Raw genomic sequence first — 15,574 nt, forward strand, 5'->3', positions numbered from 1 at the left:
GTTGCTTGTCCTGTTACATGTTGGGTGAAGATACACCATTAAAACTGCCAACCCACATCTTGGACTCATCCTTGTGTTCTGACCGACACCCAGGGGTGAAAAGAGCATACCCCCTTTGAACCAAATCACCTATACAGTCCACCCCAAGGCTCTCCAACAAAAATGCAACATAAATTATTATTTTTTAAACGTACCTGTCCTCCAAAATGGCAGTTTGGGAGTGGCAGTCATGCTGAACAGGAGCAGAACAGGATGGGCGTTGTTTTCACCGTGGCGGGATGGTATAGGATTTACTTTTTTTATTTTTTTTTTTTTATTATGGTCGAGGACGTGATTTTTTTTCTGGCGGAGTGGGACAGAACAGAAGTGAAAATCCATTCTTGTGTCTCCCTCTACTTGACAAGCCAGATTATTTACAGTTCAAAATCTGCATTATTTCACAGTTGCCTTTTTTTTTTTTTTTTCACGTCAACCTGACATGAGGTCAGTCAGCTTTACTTGTGTCTGGATGGGCCCTCTTTTTGTTTATTATTATTATTATTATTATTGTTATTTTAATGCTTTACCGGACAAATAGTGTACACCACAGTAGTAATTATCACAGAAGTCATGTCAAAATAGTGCAAATTCAGAGGTCAACTATAAACCAGAAGCCTATACCTTGACTTGATTAACAGGCGAAGATTGGAGCCAGAGAAGAGAAGAGAATCAGACACAATGTTGAAGAAGCGAATAATAAAACCTCCATGTAGTAGCAACAGGGTTGGCTGTTGGGGTCTCGAGAAATGACCGGGAGAAGGGGAGAGACTTATTTTGATTTTTATTTGCCCCGGTAAGTGCGTAATTCACTTGATGCTGACAAACTAAGATATGCAATATGCTCTATGCCACATATGTCAAAGTCAAGGCCCGTGGGCCAGATTTGGCCTACGAATGAATTATCTGTGGCCCCCAAGATGATATTTAACTACGATTAGAACCGGTCTGCAGGCCGCAGCCGCCCGCTGGTGTTTTGCACCAACACTACATTCCCCACAACAGTCGGCCGCAATATCACTGCAGAGCAGCAAGTGAGCAGCGAAGCAAGCGGCTTCATGATTCATCAGCAGTCAGAGCAGAGGTCAACTTTCAGCTACCCCTCCCCCCCTTCTTAAAATTGAGTAAAAGTAAGGTGGATGCTGAGAAGAGGGGGTTCAAGCCAGGCACGGTACAGGTTAAAAGGCAAACCAGTGTGACAGAAGGAGAGTTTATCAAAAACTGTATGCTTAAAGTTTGTGATGCAGTATGCCCAGATAAAAGGCAACTATTTTCAAACATGAGCCTGAGCAGAAACACCGTTGCTGAAAGTGTAGACCAGCTTTCCAGCTCTCTAAAAGAACAGCTTGAGGGAAGGGGGAAAGATTTCATCGCATATTCTCTTGCGGTGGATGAGAGCACGGATACATCTGACATTGCCCAGCTGTCAATTTTTTGTTCATGGAGTAGACTCCAGCCAGAGCACAGCAGAAGAGTTTTCGTCCTATGCATGGCACAACTACAGGACAAGATCAGTATGAAGACGTTTCCAGATGTGTAAATGAGATGGGGCTGCCTTGGGAAAACCTCTGATTGACAACAGACGGAGCACCCAAATGTGTGGGCACTGGAGTGGATTAGTGGCGAGGATGCGGGAGGAAAACGTCACAGATGAGCTGACACCTCATCACTGCATCATACGCCAGGGCTCCTTCTGTGGCAAGGCCATGAAAATGCAACATGTAATGAGCACCAGAATGCGAGTAGTATGTCGGGAGCCAAAGGTTTAATTCACCGGCAGTTCAAGGCATTTCTGGGTGAATTAGATTCAGAGTATGGTGACTTGCCGTATCACAAAGAGGTGCCATGACTAAGACAGCGAAAGGTGCTGCAAAGATGTTTCAAGCTGTGTGGGTAGAGGGGCGTCAACTCTGATATGTACAATTCAGTGAAAGCGTTTAAAACCAGGCTGAGTCTGTAGGAGACGCAGATGTGGAAAGAAAACTTGAGTCACTTTCCCAGCTGCCTGACCATGAAAGAGAAGTTCTCTACCACTGTGTTCCCTAGTGCACAATTTGCTGATAAACTCAACATGCTTGCCGCTGACCTCCGACGCCGATTTGCTGACTTTGAAGCTCCAAAAAAGCAGGTTTGAACTGCTCAGTTATCCTTTTGCAATTGATGTTGAAAGCTCATCATCAAATCTACAAATTGAGTTGATTGAGCTCCAATGCAATGACACACTGAAGGGAAAATATGAGCAAGTGGGTGCCGCTGAGTTTGCACGTTTCATCCCCGACACAATGCCTCGGCTGCGAGTCCAAGCTGCTCGGACGCTCTCTGTTTGGCAGCACGTACCTGTGTGAACAACTGTTCTCTTTGATGAAGGTAAACAAAACATCACACAGGAGCCGTCTTACTGATAAACACCTTCACTCAATCCTGTGGATTTCCTCAGCTCAGAGCATGACCCCGATCATTAATGAACTGGTACAAAAGATGAGATACCACCGAGTATCAGGCTCTGCCTTAGAATAGTAATAAGCATTACAGAGTAGTAATATTTTGAGTTTTTAAGTCAGTTAAATTTGATGTGTTTTTTCTTTGGAGGAAGTATTGTTTTGTCTGTGTGCCAGATTTTTATTTTTTTTTAGTTTTGTATTGTATTGTATTTTATCTTTTATTTTATTTTATTTTTCAATTGAATGGACTCGGGGAAAATTGCAGACAAGGGTCATGAGAAAGAATGTGACTGATATTCTTCATTTTTTTTCCTTTTCTCATTTTGCTATTTGAAAGAAGTGATCACAGAGCAACACAATAATGCATTTTCCGTTTATAATGCATGCAATTTCATTTATCTTGTTATTAAGAAACCCATTTTGTTTTTAATGAACATTTACTTTTTTTCTGTTTGCCTGTTGAATATGTTTTCCATTGAATGTACTGACAGAACCTTAACAAAAGATATGCATTTTTAACCAACAGGTTTGTTTATTTGGCCCTCTGTTTGTATGACTTTGACATCCCTGCTTTATGAAGTAAGCTATGCTAATGTCGCCCAACCATTTTAGAGTATTTCTTCAGACATTTAGAAGGAGAAATATAACTCAACATTTTGTTTTTTTATAAAATACAGTGGAATTGAGGCTACCAGTAGTCATTTCTATTACTTGTAAGTGTACATTTAAATTTAAATTACTTTTGCAACCAGATACATATACAATTTGCACTGTTCTGAACAACACTATTTTGCTTGTAGAATAACAAATGAAAAGATGAGTCACACATGGAGATAATTGTCAATGTTTTATTAAATGAAATTGTGATGTAAAACTGTGTATTATTCTTGTATTATTTTCAAAAATAGTTGTACAACATTGATATATTGTTTTGCAGGCAAGTAGAGATTTATCTCATAAAATAAGATCGTTCATTTCATTTTTATCAAAGTGTTAATTGTGATTTGCATTCCTCTTGTATATTACATCCATCCAATATCCGTGCTGCTTATCCTCAAGGGACTCGGTCGTGCTGGAGCATATCCCAGCAGTCTCCAGGCAGTCGGCGGTGTACACCCTGAACTGGTTGCCAGCCACTTGTTCAGGGCACACATTGGCAAACAAACATTCACACTCAAAATAACACCTAGGGACAATTTAGAGTGTTCAATTAACCTACCATGCATGTTTTTGGAATGTGAGAGGAAACCGGAGGGTCTGGCACCGGGAGAACATGCAAATTCCACACAGGAAGGCCGGAGCTCAAAATCGAATCCTGGACCTCTCCGTATTGGGAGGCAGACCTGCTAATCAGTTGACCACCTTGGCGCCCATCCGTTATATGTCAAATAAATTATTCCTATTTAAAATGGTCAGATTTTTAAGGGAGCTTGTAGTGTTCATGACATCATTTTCAACAGTGTGGATATTTGTATGAAAGCATTTCACCTATGTGTCACTAGTGTGTATGAGAGCGTTTCACCTGTGTCTGAGCACATTTCAGTTTGTGTATGAGGAACATCAATTTCACTAGTGTGTATGAGCGTGTTTCTACTGAAGTGAGTCTGGTAAGCCACAGCCACTAGGAATATAGGTGTGGAGAACCGTCCAATCAAATTCCTTTACAACAGGAATGGGCAAGCTTTTTGATAGGCGGGCCACAATGAGTTCTAAAATTTGACAGAGGGGCAGGACCAGCAGCAGATGGATGGAGTGTTTTGGTAAGTTCACCTCATGGGAGAAAAAAAAATACATTTAATTTTAAATGAAAGTAAACAAAAGCATTACAACAATGTATATGTCTTGAAAAACCACAGTATTTAGAAAATAAAAGATTAACAAGGTTTATTCATTTAATTTTTTTCAAGTTTGGCGGGCCGGCTTAAAACATTTAACGGGCCGCATGTGGCCCCCGTGCCATAGTTTGCCCATATCTGGTTTAAAACCTGTGATGTATCGTTCGCGAGCAACGTAACTTTCTGGAGTGTGAGAGTAGAAGTTTTTTTCATTCCGCTTTAAACTTAGTTTTAAATGACCAGAAACACAGTCAATAAAACCCCAGCAGCTGACGACATTGGAAACATTTATTTCGAAAGAAGAAACGTTTATTTATCTATTCTTTTGTTTACGTCACAACTGCCCCTTGTTGATTGTTTCATTTCGCTGTCAGTGTGCTTAAATTTGCGCCGCCTCAGAAATGCGCTTGATGTGACTACCCACCAGACTCAATTGCTGGTGCAGCCTTGAGTCTGGAATTCCTGACTAACTTTGCCCAGGTGTTCTGTAAGTTTATCCATGAGGTCAGTCGGTCGAGGGGAAAAAAGTGCACCCAACAACCTCTGGTGCTCCTTTGACAACCAGAAAGAAATTATGTGCACCCCTCGTTATTTTTTTCTTGTTGTTGTTTTAGTTTGCTTGGTCACTTTTGTTAAAAGTTGTTTTATTTTAAGCATAAAAAATATAACTGCTTTCATTAAGTCTGAACAATTGTTAAATCATTGAATTATTAAAGTGTAAAAGTATGTATATTGATACAATTTAATTGGCTATATAATTGATTCCAGACCAGGTTGTACGCCACCTCTCGCCTTAAGTCAGCTGCGAAAGTTTGCAGCACTTCAATGAAAATCATGACCAGAAGCCGCATGGAAAAGGGATGGATGGGTATTTGGGAAGGTGAGAATGATGTTTTATAGGATATCTGAAACTAGATGTGCAAGTTTTCTTAAAAATGTCTGTGACATGTTTGTCATAATACCTAAATATGTGAATTACAGCACCCTTTCCACCATCTTTTTATAGTCATTTTGAAAACAATCCGTTTTGAAATAAAATCGTTTTGCTCCTGTGAACCACTATTCACCTTGGAGTTTGCCAAGTAGATTGGCTTTGGGTTACCACGATGCCTGAGGGTGACGATAATAGGTTGCCTTGTTGTCAAGTACAAGCTACAAGTCTGAAAAAAGACAACAGACCCCGATAAGCACAATAAACAATTTAATTTTCACTCACATAGGCATAAGTTTATCACTTGACCTTGAATGTGGCAAATGTAATGGATACATAGCCAAACACAAGGTCATTATCACCCACTAGACTGGGAATGTAAGTTATTAACTTATCAAGTATAGAAGTACATATTTGATGTAAATCCAGATGTACATCGACCGCCATTCAGACACTTTATTCTTGTCATAATGTAAACCATATATAGTGTTAAAGTACAAATATGTGTAACATCTTGTTTTAATAAACAGTCATGATGCTGCAAAATGTTTTTTATGGTCCCAGCAGCTGGCGTGCAGTAATTGATGAGGACATCATGCAATTATTTTTGCTCGACTGCATCAACACTAACATGTCCAGCTCTGATAACACAGCCCAGTTTGCATTCAGGCTCCCTCCCCAATTTGCCTCTGAAATGGGGGGTTGCTCTAGAAACATCAGCCAGGAATGTCCACACAACACAAATAACCATCTGTTACCAAAAAAAGGAATACTGTGCATATACACCAGACATGAACAAGACAAGAGCCGAAGGAATGAAAATAAATAGTAATATATTGGTTTGAAGTTCCCTGTGGCCTCTTTTTCCCACCACATCTCATGACCTTGCTTTGCCTACTCCTTCACACTTTCTATTCATCGATTGCTTGTAATTAGCCCAGCGAGACCCATTTTTGTTAAATGAGTGGCACTAATTGTGTCTCTATTATTTTTGTCCACCTATATGGAAAGGAGTGTTTGGTCAAATTGAAAACAGCCGTTCCATTTTACTCCCCCACCCCACCCGTTTGACTGTCACAGCTAGTTCAGATCTGCTTCTGTTCCTCTCAGTTTGTGTATTTTTGCCTGGTGGTGATGGCAGCTGTGGGTGGTATGATAATGAATATCACAGAGCAAAGAATGCACACTTTATACCACAGTTGGTTGTTGTTATTACCCAGTTTATACAAACACGTGATTATATAATGTGCTTGTTTGCATTCGTATTTTATTGATAACTTAACCTCATGCAGCTTTACCACGTTTGCGCCTGCTCCAGAACAAAAGAACTGGTCCTTCCAATTAAATAGCTACATAGTTTAAATCAGTATACTTGGAATGCTTTAAAACAAGCATAGGATGATTTTTTTCCATGCCCAATTGTACAATATTTTCAATGTACCAGCTTTAAATTGTATTTTGTGGCTACATGGCAAGCATCTTTCCATGTTCTCGATTGCTGCCCAATGAAATTTAACTGGAGGTCTATCTAGGACAAGGGCGTGTGTCATGGTGCGAAAAATGCTTATAGGCAATGTGTGTGTGTTTAACATGGTTGTTTGGGTCTGATCGTGATTTTTGTGTTTGAATGGGCTGAAGACTAAATCTACAGCAGGCGTGGGCAAACTACGGCGCGGGGGCCACATGGGGCCCGTTAAACGTTTTAATCTGGTCCGCCGATCTTGAAAGAAATTAAATGAATAAACCTTGTCAATGTTTTATTTTCTAAATACTGTGGTGCATCAAAGACATATATTTGGTTGTAATTCTTTTGTTCATTCATTTCAAATAAAAAAAAAACAAAATTTAATTTTTTTTTCTCCGATGAGGTAAGGTTACCAAAACACTCCATCCATCTGCTTCTGGTCCGGGCCCCTCTTTCAACTTTTAGAACCCATTATGGCCCGCCTATAAAAAGGTTTGCGCACCCCTGATCTAGAGGATGATGATATCCCTACCATGTGTAATTTCTAAGGAGAGTAATTTGCTTGTTTGCAATCTCTTATTACCATGTATCACATAATAGGTTCATCCATCCATTATCTGAACTGTTTCTCCTTACGAGGGTCACGGAAGCCTATCCCAGCTGTCTTTGGGCAGTAGGTGGGGTACACCCTGAACTGGTTGCGAGCCAATTGCTGGGCACACAAAGACGAAAAATCACTTGCGCTCACAATCGCAATTAGGGCCAATTTAGAGCGTTCCATTAACCTGACATAAAAAGACATGCATGATGAGATAATGGAATACTGTGCACATCCATCCATCCATTATCTGTTCCGTTTCTCCTCACAAGGGTCGCGGGGGTGTTGTAGCATATCCCAGCTGTCTTTGTGCAGTTGGTGGGTTCACCCTGAACTGATTTCGCAGGCCACACAAAGACAAACAACCATCTCCTCCCACGGTCACAAGTGTTCAATCTACTTACCATGCATGTTTTTCGAATGTGGGAGGAAAACAGAGAACCTGGAGGAAACCCACGCAGGCACGGGGGAGAACTCCACACAGGAACTCTGCACCTCTGGACTGTGATCGTGCTAACCAGTTGACCATTGTGCCGCCCTCAACAAGGATTGCACCCATCATATGTGTTTATCCATCCATCCATTATCTGTACCGCTTTGCCTCATAAGGGTCGTGGGGGGTGCTAGAACCTATCCCAGCTGTCTTCGGGCAGTAGGCAGGGTAAATATTCAAAAAACAAAATTAATATTTAAATTCCTAACGTATTACAAACATACATGTTTTATATACTTTAACATTTCAACTTGTTACATATGGCAAGCGAATAGGGGCATACTTTTATTAGTGTCGGCTAAAACAATCATTTGAACCATTTCATAAAAGATTCCACGGGAGCCACAATCACTTTGGCTATCTACAATGTATAGTTTTTCTTTAACTATTGCAGCAGACGTCCTGGTCAAAGCAATATGTCAGCGCATCCGCCATATTGGATGTGTCTATTGTATTAGAAAAGTAAGGACTGAAGCGCTTTAAAAGGACGAAAACAGATGGGGGATGGAGGACCAATATTTTTACGAATAAGGCGCAGGGACAATGCCGGAAGTGTGCGGACAGAAGACGGACCAGTAAAATAAGGTAAAGTGCTCATCGCAGGCCTTGTTTTTGAGCAAAAAGTAACACCCAGCTATGGTTTGGTTGAAATGAAATGCCCAAATGTAGGTTGTTATATGTATTGCAAATGGTGCTTTGTAGTTTAAGAAAAGTTCTGTCTTTTTTTGTCAAGTACAAGGCCAGCATCTCCTTCCTGGTCTTGAGTGGTGCAACTTCTTTGTTTGGGCCCAGGACGATGTCTTTGTTCAGCAACTGCACTCAGACAAACATACAAGAAAGAATCTGGCAGAAATGTGATTATTTTTACTACACATTTTACATGTGAAGGTATCTCTCAATGAGAAAGGCATAGTCTCTAGCACTGCCTCACCACCTGACATCTGACCAGGGAATGTTCATCTCTAATTTTGGCTGGTGAAGTGTGGACCTTTGGAACTGTACAATTACGGGCTGAATGAATATACACTTGATGAGTGCAGCATAATGTGTTTTTTATTTGTACACAAAGATGAGCCACAGGAGAAGGAAAATGTCTGATTTAATAATAAACTTGAGATATATGCTATCTACCATTTTCCTGACAACATAACTAAATACAATATAACAAATGCCAAATTATGGTATATTTATATGCTGGTGTCAAGTCAGAGTTCAAATGTGTTTGCGCTTTCTGTGTGAAATTAACATTTCATGACAAGTGGTTTGTTTGGATAACTGCTGGGCAGTCAAGCTACTGCTAAAAAAATATTCTTCCAGCAATCGAAAAAGGAATAACTAAATCAAAAAGTTTGTTCTCCTTCACCCTCCGTATTAAACACTCAACTTGCATTCTTACATGTGTATTGATATTTTATTTTTTTGTATTTAGAGTACACTTCCTGCTGGCATGTCACTTCTTTGTTTAAGAAAAGGTGTAAAGTACCCCTTACATTTTACACAGTCAGAAATGATGAAACCCTTGTCGACTATAAAAGCCATGACATCTGAGAGAAGGTCAGCTACATCGGATCGCCTCAAGAGCTCTTTATCACTTTCTGGCCCTTCAAAGAGTGATGACACAAAAGTCACCGCACAGTGGGGAGCTATTTCAATAAGCCCTTTCATTGTACAGTGAGATTTTTTTATATTGAGAATATGTCACTTTGGAGGAGACGTGAGAATGGAGTTTGGCACGTAAGCTCTGTTCAGTCCATCATTTGTGGAAAGTCTTTGAAGTCACACGGCAGTTGAGCGTTTACATCCTCAGCATTAATCCAAAGGCACACTGATCCCAAGCGTGTTGGAAGGTAGTTGGTCCACCAATTGATAATAGCGGTTTACAGTGGAAATTGGAATGTTGAATCGATTTGCCAAATAGCTCTCCTTAAGACCAACAGGCAGGGACATTAGGAATAGGAAGAGCTTATCAATGTGTTGCAATGATTGCCCCTGATGAGGACACACTTACTGTATTACCTTGTATGCTGGCTGCTCAAGTGAAGATGCACAAAGCTTTTCATATTTAATACCTTATGTTTTTTCATCCATCCATCCATCATCTTTACCGCTTGTCCTCACTAGGGTCGCGGGGGGTGCTGGAGCCTATCCCAGCTATCTTCGGGCAGTAGGCGGGGGACACCCTGAACTGGTTGCCAGCCAATTGCAGGGCACACAGAGACGAACAACCATCCGCACTCGCACTCATACCTAGGGGCAATTTAGAGTGTTCAATCGGCCTGCCATGCATGTTTTCGGAATGTGGGAGGAAACCGGAGTACCCGGAGGAAACCCACGCAAGCACGGGGCGAACATGCAAACTCCACACAGGATGGCCGGAGCCGGGATCGAACCCACGCCCGATGCTGTCTCTCACTGTGAGGCCATCGTGCTAACCATTCGTCCACCGTGCCGCCCCTTATGTTTTTTATTAAGAAAATTTTATATTTAAGTTTAAAGTTATATTTGTTTGAAATTACCCCACTCAAAATGTTTCTTCACGGTAAAATACATTTTTGCTGATATTATTTGTTGAATCCATTTTGTGCATATCAGTTGATCATACATAAAAAAAAGAAGAAAAAAAAGAAAGAGATCCATAGATTTTCTTTTTTTGTTTTTTTTGTTTTAACATGAGTTGTATTAAGTTGAATTATCTTTTACCCAAATACAGTTATTTTATAGAAATCTCCAGGGCTGGGTACTTGACCCTTTTTTGCCTATCAGTCCCCCACCCTCTGGTCGAGATGTCTGAAATGTGGCCTTGACCCTCCGGCCTTATTCATACAAATTATCGGCCTCTGAGCACAAAAAAAAAAAAACGTTAACGGCAGAGCTGCCCAATGCAAGTAACTGTTGGCGTTAGAGGGATTTAGGTATTGCCATCCCACCTTCTAATGGTATGCCCCAGCAGCAAGTTGGAGGCGCGGGTTACATGATGTCAGAATAAGGAAATACAGGCACGCTTGAACGCACGCTGCAGTTTCACGTCTCTTCATACACAAACAGTTAGTAGTGGCGTTTTTGACGTGTTCTGAGGCAATTTTTGTCATTTGTCGTTTACCCAATTGGCAAGCGGCTGCTGGCCTTCAACCACTCGTCCATCGAGAGCCTGCTGACGTACTGTGTCTCCACCTGGTGCGGCAGCTGCACTGAGGCAGACAGAGTGAGGCTCCAGAGGACAGTCAAAACAGCGCAGAGGATTATTGGCTTCCCTCTTCCCTCCCTGTTGGACATCAACACCACCCGGTGCCTCAGCAGAGCTCTCAATATTGTCAAAGACAATACTCACCCGAGCTCAGAACTCTTTGACCTGTTGCCCTGTGGCAGGATCTACAAGTGCATCAAAATAAAGACTGTCAGACTGAAAAACAGTTTCTTCCCGAGAGCCATCTCCATGCTGAACTCTGGCACACAACTACCCATATCTAGAAGAACTGCAACAAAATGTGTATGTATTTATTTTTTATTTAATTATGGAATATTTAATTAATTTAATTGATAAATCTAATTAAATTATTTGTTATATTGCACTGGAGAGGGGACCTCCCCAATCTTATCGTACACATAGTAAAATGATCATAAAGGGTATTCTGATTCTGATTCTAAATCTGATTCATCACAAGCATGAGGGCTGATTCGTGGGTAGGACTGAAATCAACCTCCAGCCTTTGCTAATAGAACCTTTTTTTTAAATTGTTTCTTGTGCAGTTGCACTTCTACCTTCACTCCAGAGATCTTCTTTCTATTTCCTCCACATTTCATCTACTTGTATCACGTTCTTTGGAAGGCTGTCAAGGCCACAGATGATTGACAAGTCAAGGTGGACTGGACCCTTCTCAATCAATCAGACATCGCATTTGTCCATTTGTGAGTGCCAGCATCAAGGTGGGTAATATAACTGACACAGCAGTCTGAATATGAGAGGATATTGTTGCTTCAGCCGCAGCTGATGATTAGATCACATCCTTGACTCAATCAAAAGCGGATGTTGCCTTCTGCTGCCTTAGAAATGGATATGTCTCTCCTGTTTTGTTCACAAAATACTGTAGGTTTGTGAATATAAAGAAGAAATATTTAGTTGAGGGAGTTAAGATAGTGAATGAAGGGAGATTAGCCCAATGCCATAAACTGTTTGAGAATATTTTGAGATCCAAAATATTGACAAGTGTGTTCTATGATTTAGTGGCTGCTTTGATGCACAGGTACATTAATCAATCTTTTTACCTTTGCTCCCTGCTAGTTGCAATGACAACGCCTTATAATAGAATTACAGAATCCCCATTTAGCTTTTTGCACCAAAAACATCTGTCACAAATTGATGTGCGATGGCATTTATCCATTATTTTTTCTGGTAGTAATATTATTTTATAATGTCCCTCAAACAATTTTAAGTCAGTATGTAGAATGTGTGGCTGTGCGTTTCGAGCCAGTATAATAGTTTATACACATCCTTCATTCCCCAAGAACATTCTTCTCAGTAATGATGAATGGTTCATTATCACTGTATGTGGTGTGTCAGAAAAGAAGTGTCAGCTTTCAGTGTAAGAGAAGCAGGCAAGAGTTGTAGCAGGGAACTTCTGGCTGCTTCACCACGACATCGAACCTGCTCACAATTCCTGGCAGTTAAGAACACTGCCATGCAAGAACAACTACCCATACAACATAACATATCAATTAGACATCTCCTATATATCATAATTCTTTGGATCTGGAGGTATTGTAAAAGAAAATATTGTAAAATAGTTGAACCCTAATTAGATGTAAGATAATGCACGTAAGGTTAACATCCATCCATTTTCCGTACCGCTTCTCCTCACTAGGATTGCAGGGGGTGCTGGAGCCTATCCCAGCTATCTTCGGGCAGTAGGTGGGGGACACCCTGAACTGGTTGCCAGCCAATCGTGGGGCACACAGAGACGAACAACCATCCGCGGTCACACTCATAACTAGGGGCAATTTAGAGTGTTCATTCGAACCTGCCATGCATGTTTTTGGAATGTGGGAGGAAACCGGAGTACCCGGACAAAGCCCACGCAGGCACGGGGAGAACATGCAAAGTCCACACAGGATGACTGGAGCCGGGATTGAACCCACGACCGATGCTGTCTCTCACTGTGAGGCCAACGAGCTAACCAGTCGGCCACCGCGCCGCATAAGGTTAACAGTTTGTCTTAATTATCTCCCCTATGGAATCAACAGCCAGGCTTAAAGCAGTACTTTTTATCCATACACAAAAATAGTTTCCATAATAAAATTGGTCACACATAATAAAACTACAAATCTAACGATAATAATATAGTCCATAAGGTTGAAGTCATTTGTATTGATGTATGGTTGTTTTTAATAGGTCTACATTCTGAAACTGATTCTGTTCAATCTTAAATTCAAGTCAAACTAATTGTTTCTCCTCTACTGGAGTAGTTCCTTCTATCTGTTTTCTTGGTCCCTTTTATATCTGCACTCATGGCATTTAGTAGATCATCATTTTGTAAAGTTCATATAAGGGAGTGCAAATGACAGGCTGACATTTTTTCGGGAATCAAGTGGAATAGGAGTCAACTTTACGTTTACGTTCACCGAATTGGGACGGTACAGGATATAAAGTTCATTGATGAAAAGGGGAGCAGGTGAGTCCATGAGAAGGGGCGACAAACTGTTTTTTTTTTTTTTCTTTTATGCAGCTGACCCCCAAAATGGGAGTTGGAGTCATTCTGAACGGGAGCAGGACGGTATGGGAGTTGTTTTCACAGGATGGGACAGGATCTTTGTTTTTTAAACTATGGTCTGGGATAAGACAATACAGGATTTTCTTCTGTGGGAGTGTGATGGGATGGAATGAAAACCCACTCCTGTGTCACCCTCTTGTGCAAATAACAATTGCAATTGAAAGGCATGGGAAAGTTACAAAGAGGAAAGCTTAATCTAGTCACAGAAGTACATATCAAGTCACATCTTGTTAAAATAGCATTCACACGTGTGGTAAGGTGTGTAGACTTTGGAGAGAGCATTCTGTATTCTGTTTACACCAGGCAAAAATATTTCACATTCATGGCCAGCGTTGCAGTAGTAATTTAATAATGAAAGTATTGGCATTCCAATATGAAATATGAACTCTTTAACTTGGCCATAGAAGTCAATACTTATGTGAATGATTGATTGTGTTTATAAATGCCCTGCAATTGATTGGCAACCAGTCCACGGTTGGTTTTGCTCTGCTATAAGCTCCAGTTTACCTGCCTTAATGAGAGCAAGTATTATTTAAGATGCACTATAAAATGAGACTTTTTAATGAATCTATTTTTTTTGTGTGTGTAGATTTAAGAACAGCCATTTTTGTACAAAAGAAAATTGCTCGCTGGCCACATTGGATCAGATTGTGAGTTGCATTTGTTAAGGAAGAGAATTGCCACCTGTGTGGCAGGAACAACACTAGTTGGGATCCAGCTGCAATATAGTAGTAGTCCAATGCCTCTATGGATGGTGGCACAATGTCGAAGTGACAGAATGACATTGGAAAGTTAGAAACAGCCAGTCAACTGACAACCTCAGGGTGAGCTGGTGAGAACATCAGAAAAGACTTAACCATGCTCCACTCATTTTAGTGGACTTTGGGAAGTACAATTTGCCTAAAGGAAGGCCATGGAAACAATTGTTTGACTGGACATTGTGATTTGGTCCAGAATCAGCAAGACAGTCCTGATTGTGGAGTTTTCTGGGACGAGGAGGTAGAGATTGCCCATGAGCGAAAATAAGTACACTGAGGGCAGGCATTGGAAAGCAGGGTAAGAGCAAGCGGAGGAAGGCAACTCTTGGCGGTGTTTGTGAAAGATGCATAGAGTTTAGGGCAGTGTAACACTCAGGGTGTCAGCAGTGGGTGGGAGGGAGAAATCCATACCATCAACCGCCAACAGCAGATGTACTGGGGATAAAGCTACGCCGTACACTGTTCTGGAAGCCACAACAGGCTATTTTCTTAATCCGCATTCAAGTCATGCTAAGTTTTCTCACCGTCTGTGATGGTATCCATGCTGGATCAGGGGGGGATACTCAAAAGTGTATTATGTTCGGCCTGTTGTTTAGCACGGATAGCCGTACGGTTCTTCCCAGCCTATCAAATTTAAAAGAGGTCCCTCAATTTTAACTAATACTGTCAAGGCTATTTCGTGAATGAAACGTGACCCAATAAATAAATATGAAAGAAATACATTTATTAAGAACCACACTATTTTTCTTAGTGCTGTAAATGATATTGCAATATTAAATGTAAAAACATACAAATAAAAGTCCACTGACTGTTTTAATATGGATCTGGAATGAAGTGAAACCGTTCACATACATTTGTAGCATATCCTGAAAAATATGTCTTCCATTGCAAATGAAAAAAAAGCTAAAGTTATTTCGATTTATAAAATCGTAGAAAAGCATATATTTACAAATTGCAGAGCTACAAATCTCAAAAGAAATTATCACGAAGACTTGACAACTTCAGCAAAAAGCACAATCCTTTAAGTGACAACCAATGTGGTAATAACGGACCTTGTAGAAGAAACTGCAACTAGTATACACAAAAAAATCTATTCTTGGGATTTTTATAGACTTCAAAAAATGTTTTGACGCTATTAATGATTGTACAATAATGGGGGGGGAAGAGATATATGGTATTAGACGTTTGGCATACAAAAATTTCTAAAAAGTTACAGAGATGATAGAAATCAGTATATGTAGTAAAATGTTGG

The 15,574-nt window shown here is 40.6% G+C and overlaps 1 pseudogene; it reads left to right on the forward strand.

Annotated features, from left to right (window-relative positions):
- Positions 1–478: 478 nt before the first annotated feature.
- LOC148323170 (general transcription factor II-I repeat domain-containing protein 2-like) lies at positions 479–2,553 on the forward strand (annotated as a pseudogene).
- Positions 2,554–15,574: the final 13,021 nt, after the last annotated feature.

This window comes from Idiotropiscis lumnitzeri, chromosome 14 (genome assembly GCF_059441095.1).
Source record: "Idiotropiscis lumnitzeri isolate Australia: NSW breed Sydney's pygmy pipehorse chromosome 14, RoL_Ilum_1.0, whole genome shotgun sequence".
NCBI classification, from domain to species: domain Eukaryota; kingdom Metazoa; phylum Chordata; class Actinopteri; order Syngnathiformes; family Syngnathidae; genus Idiotropiscis; species Idiotropiscis lumnitzeri.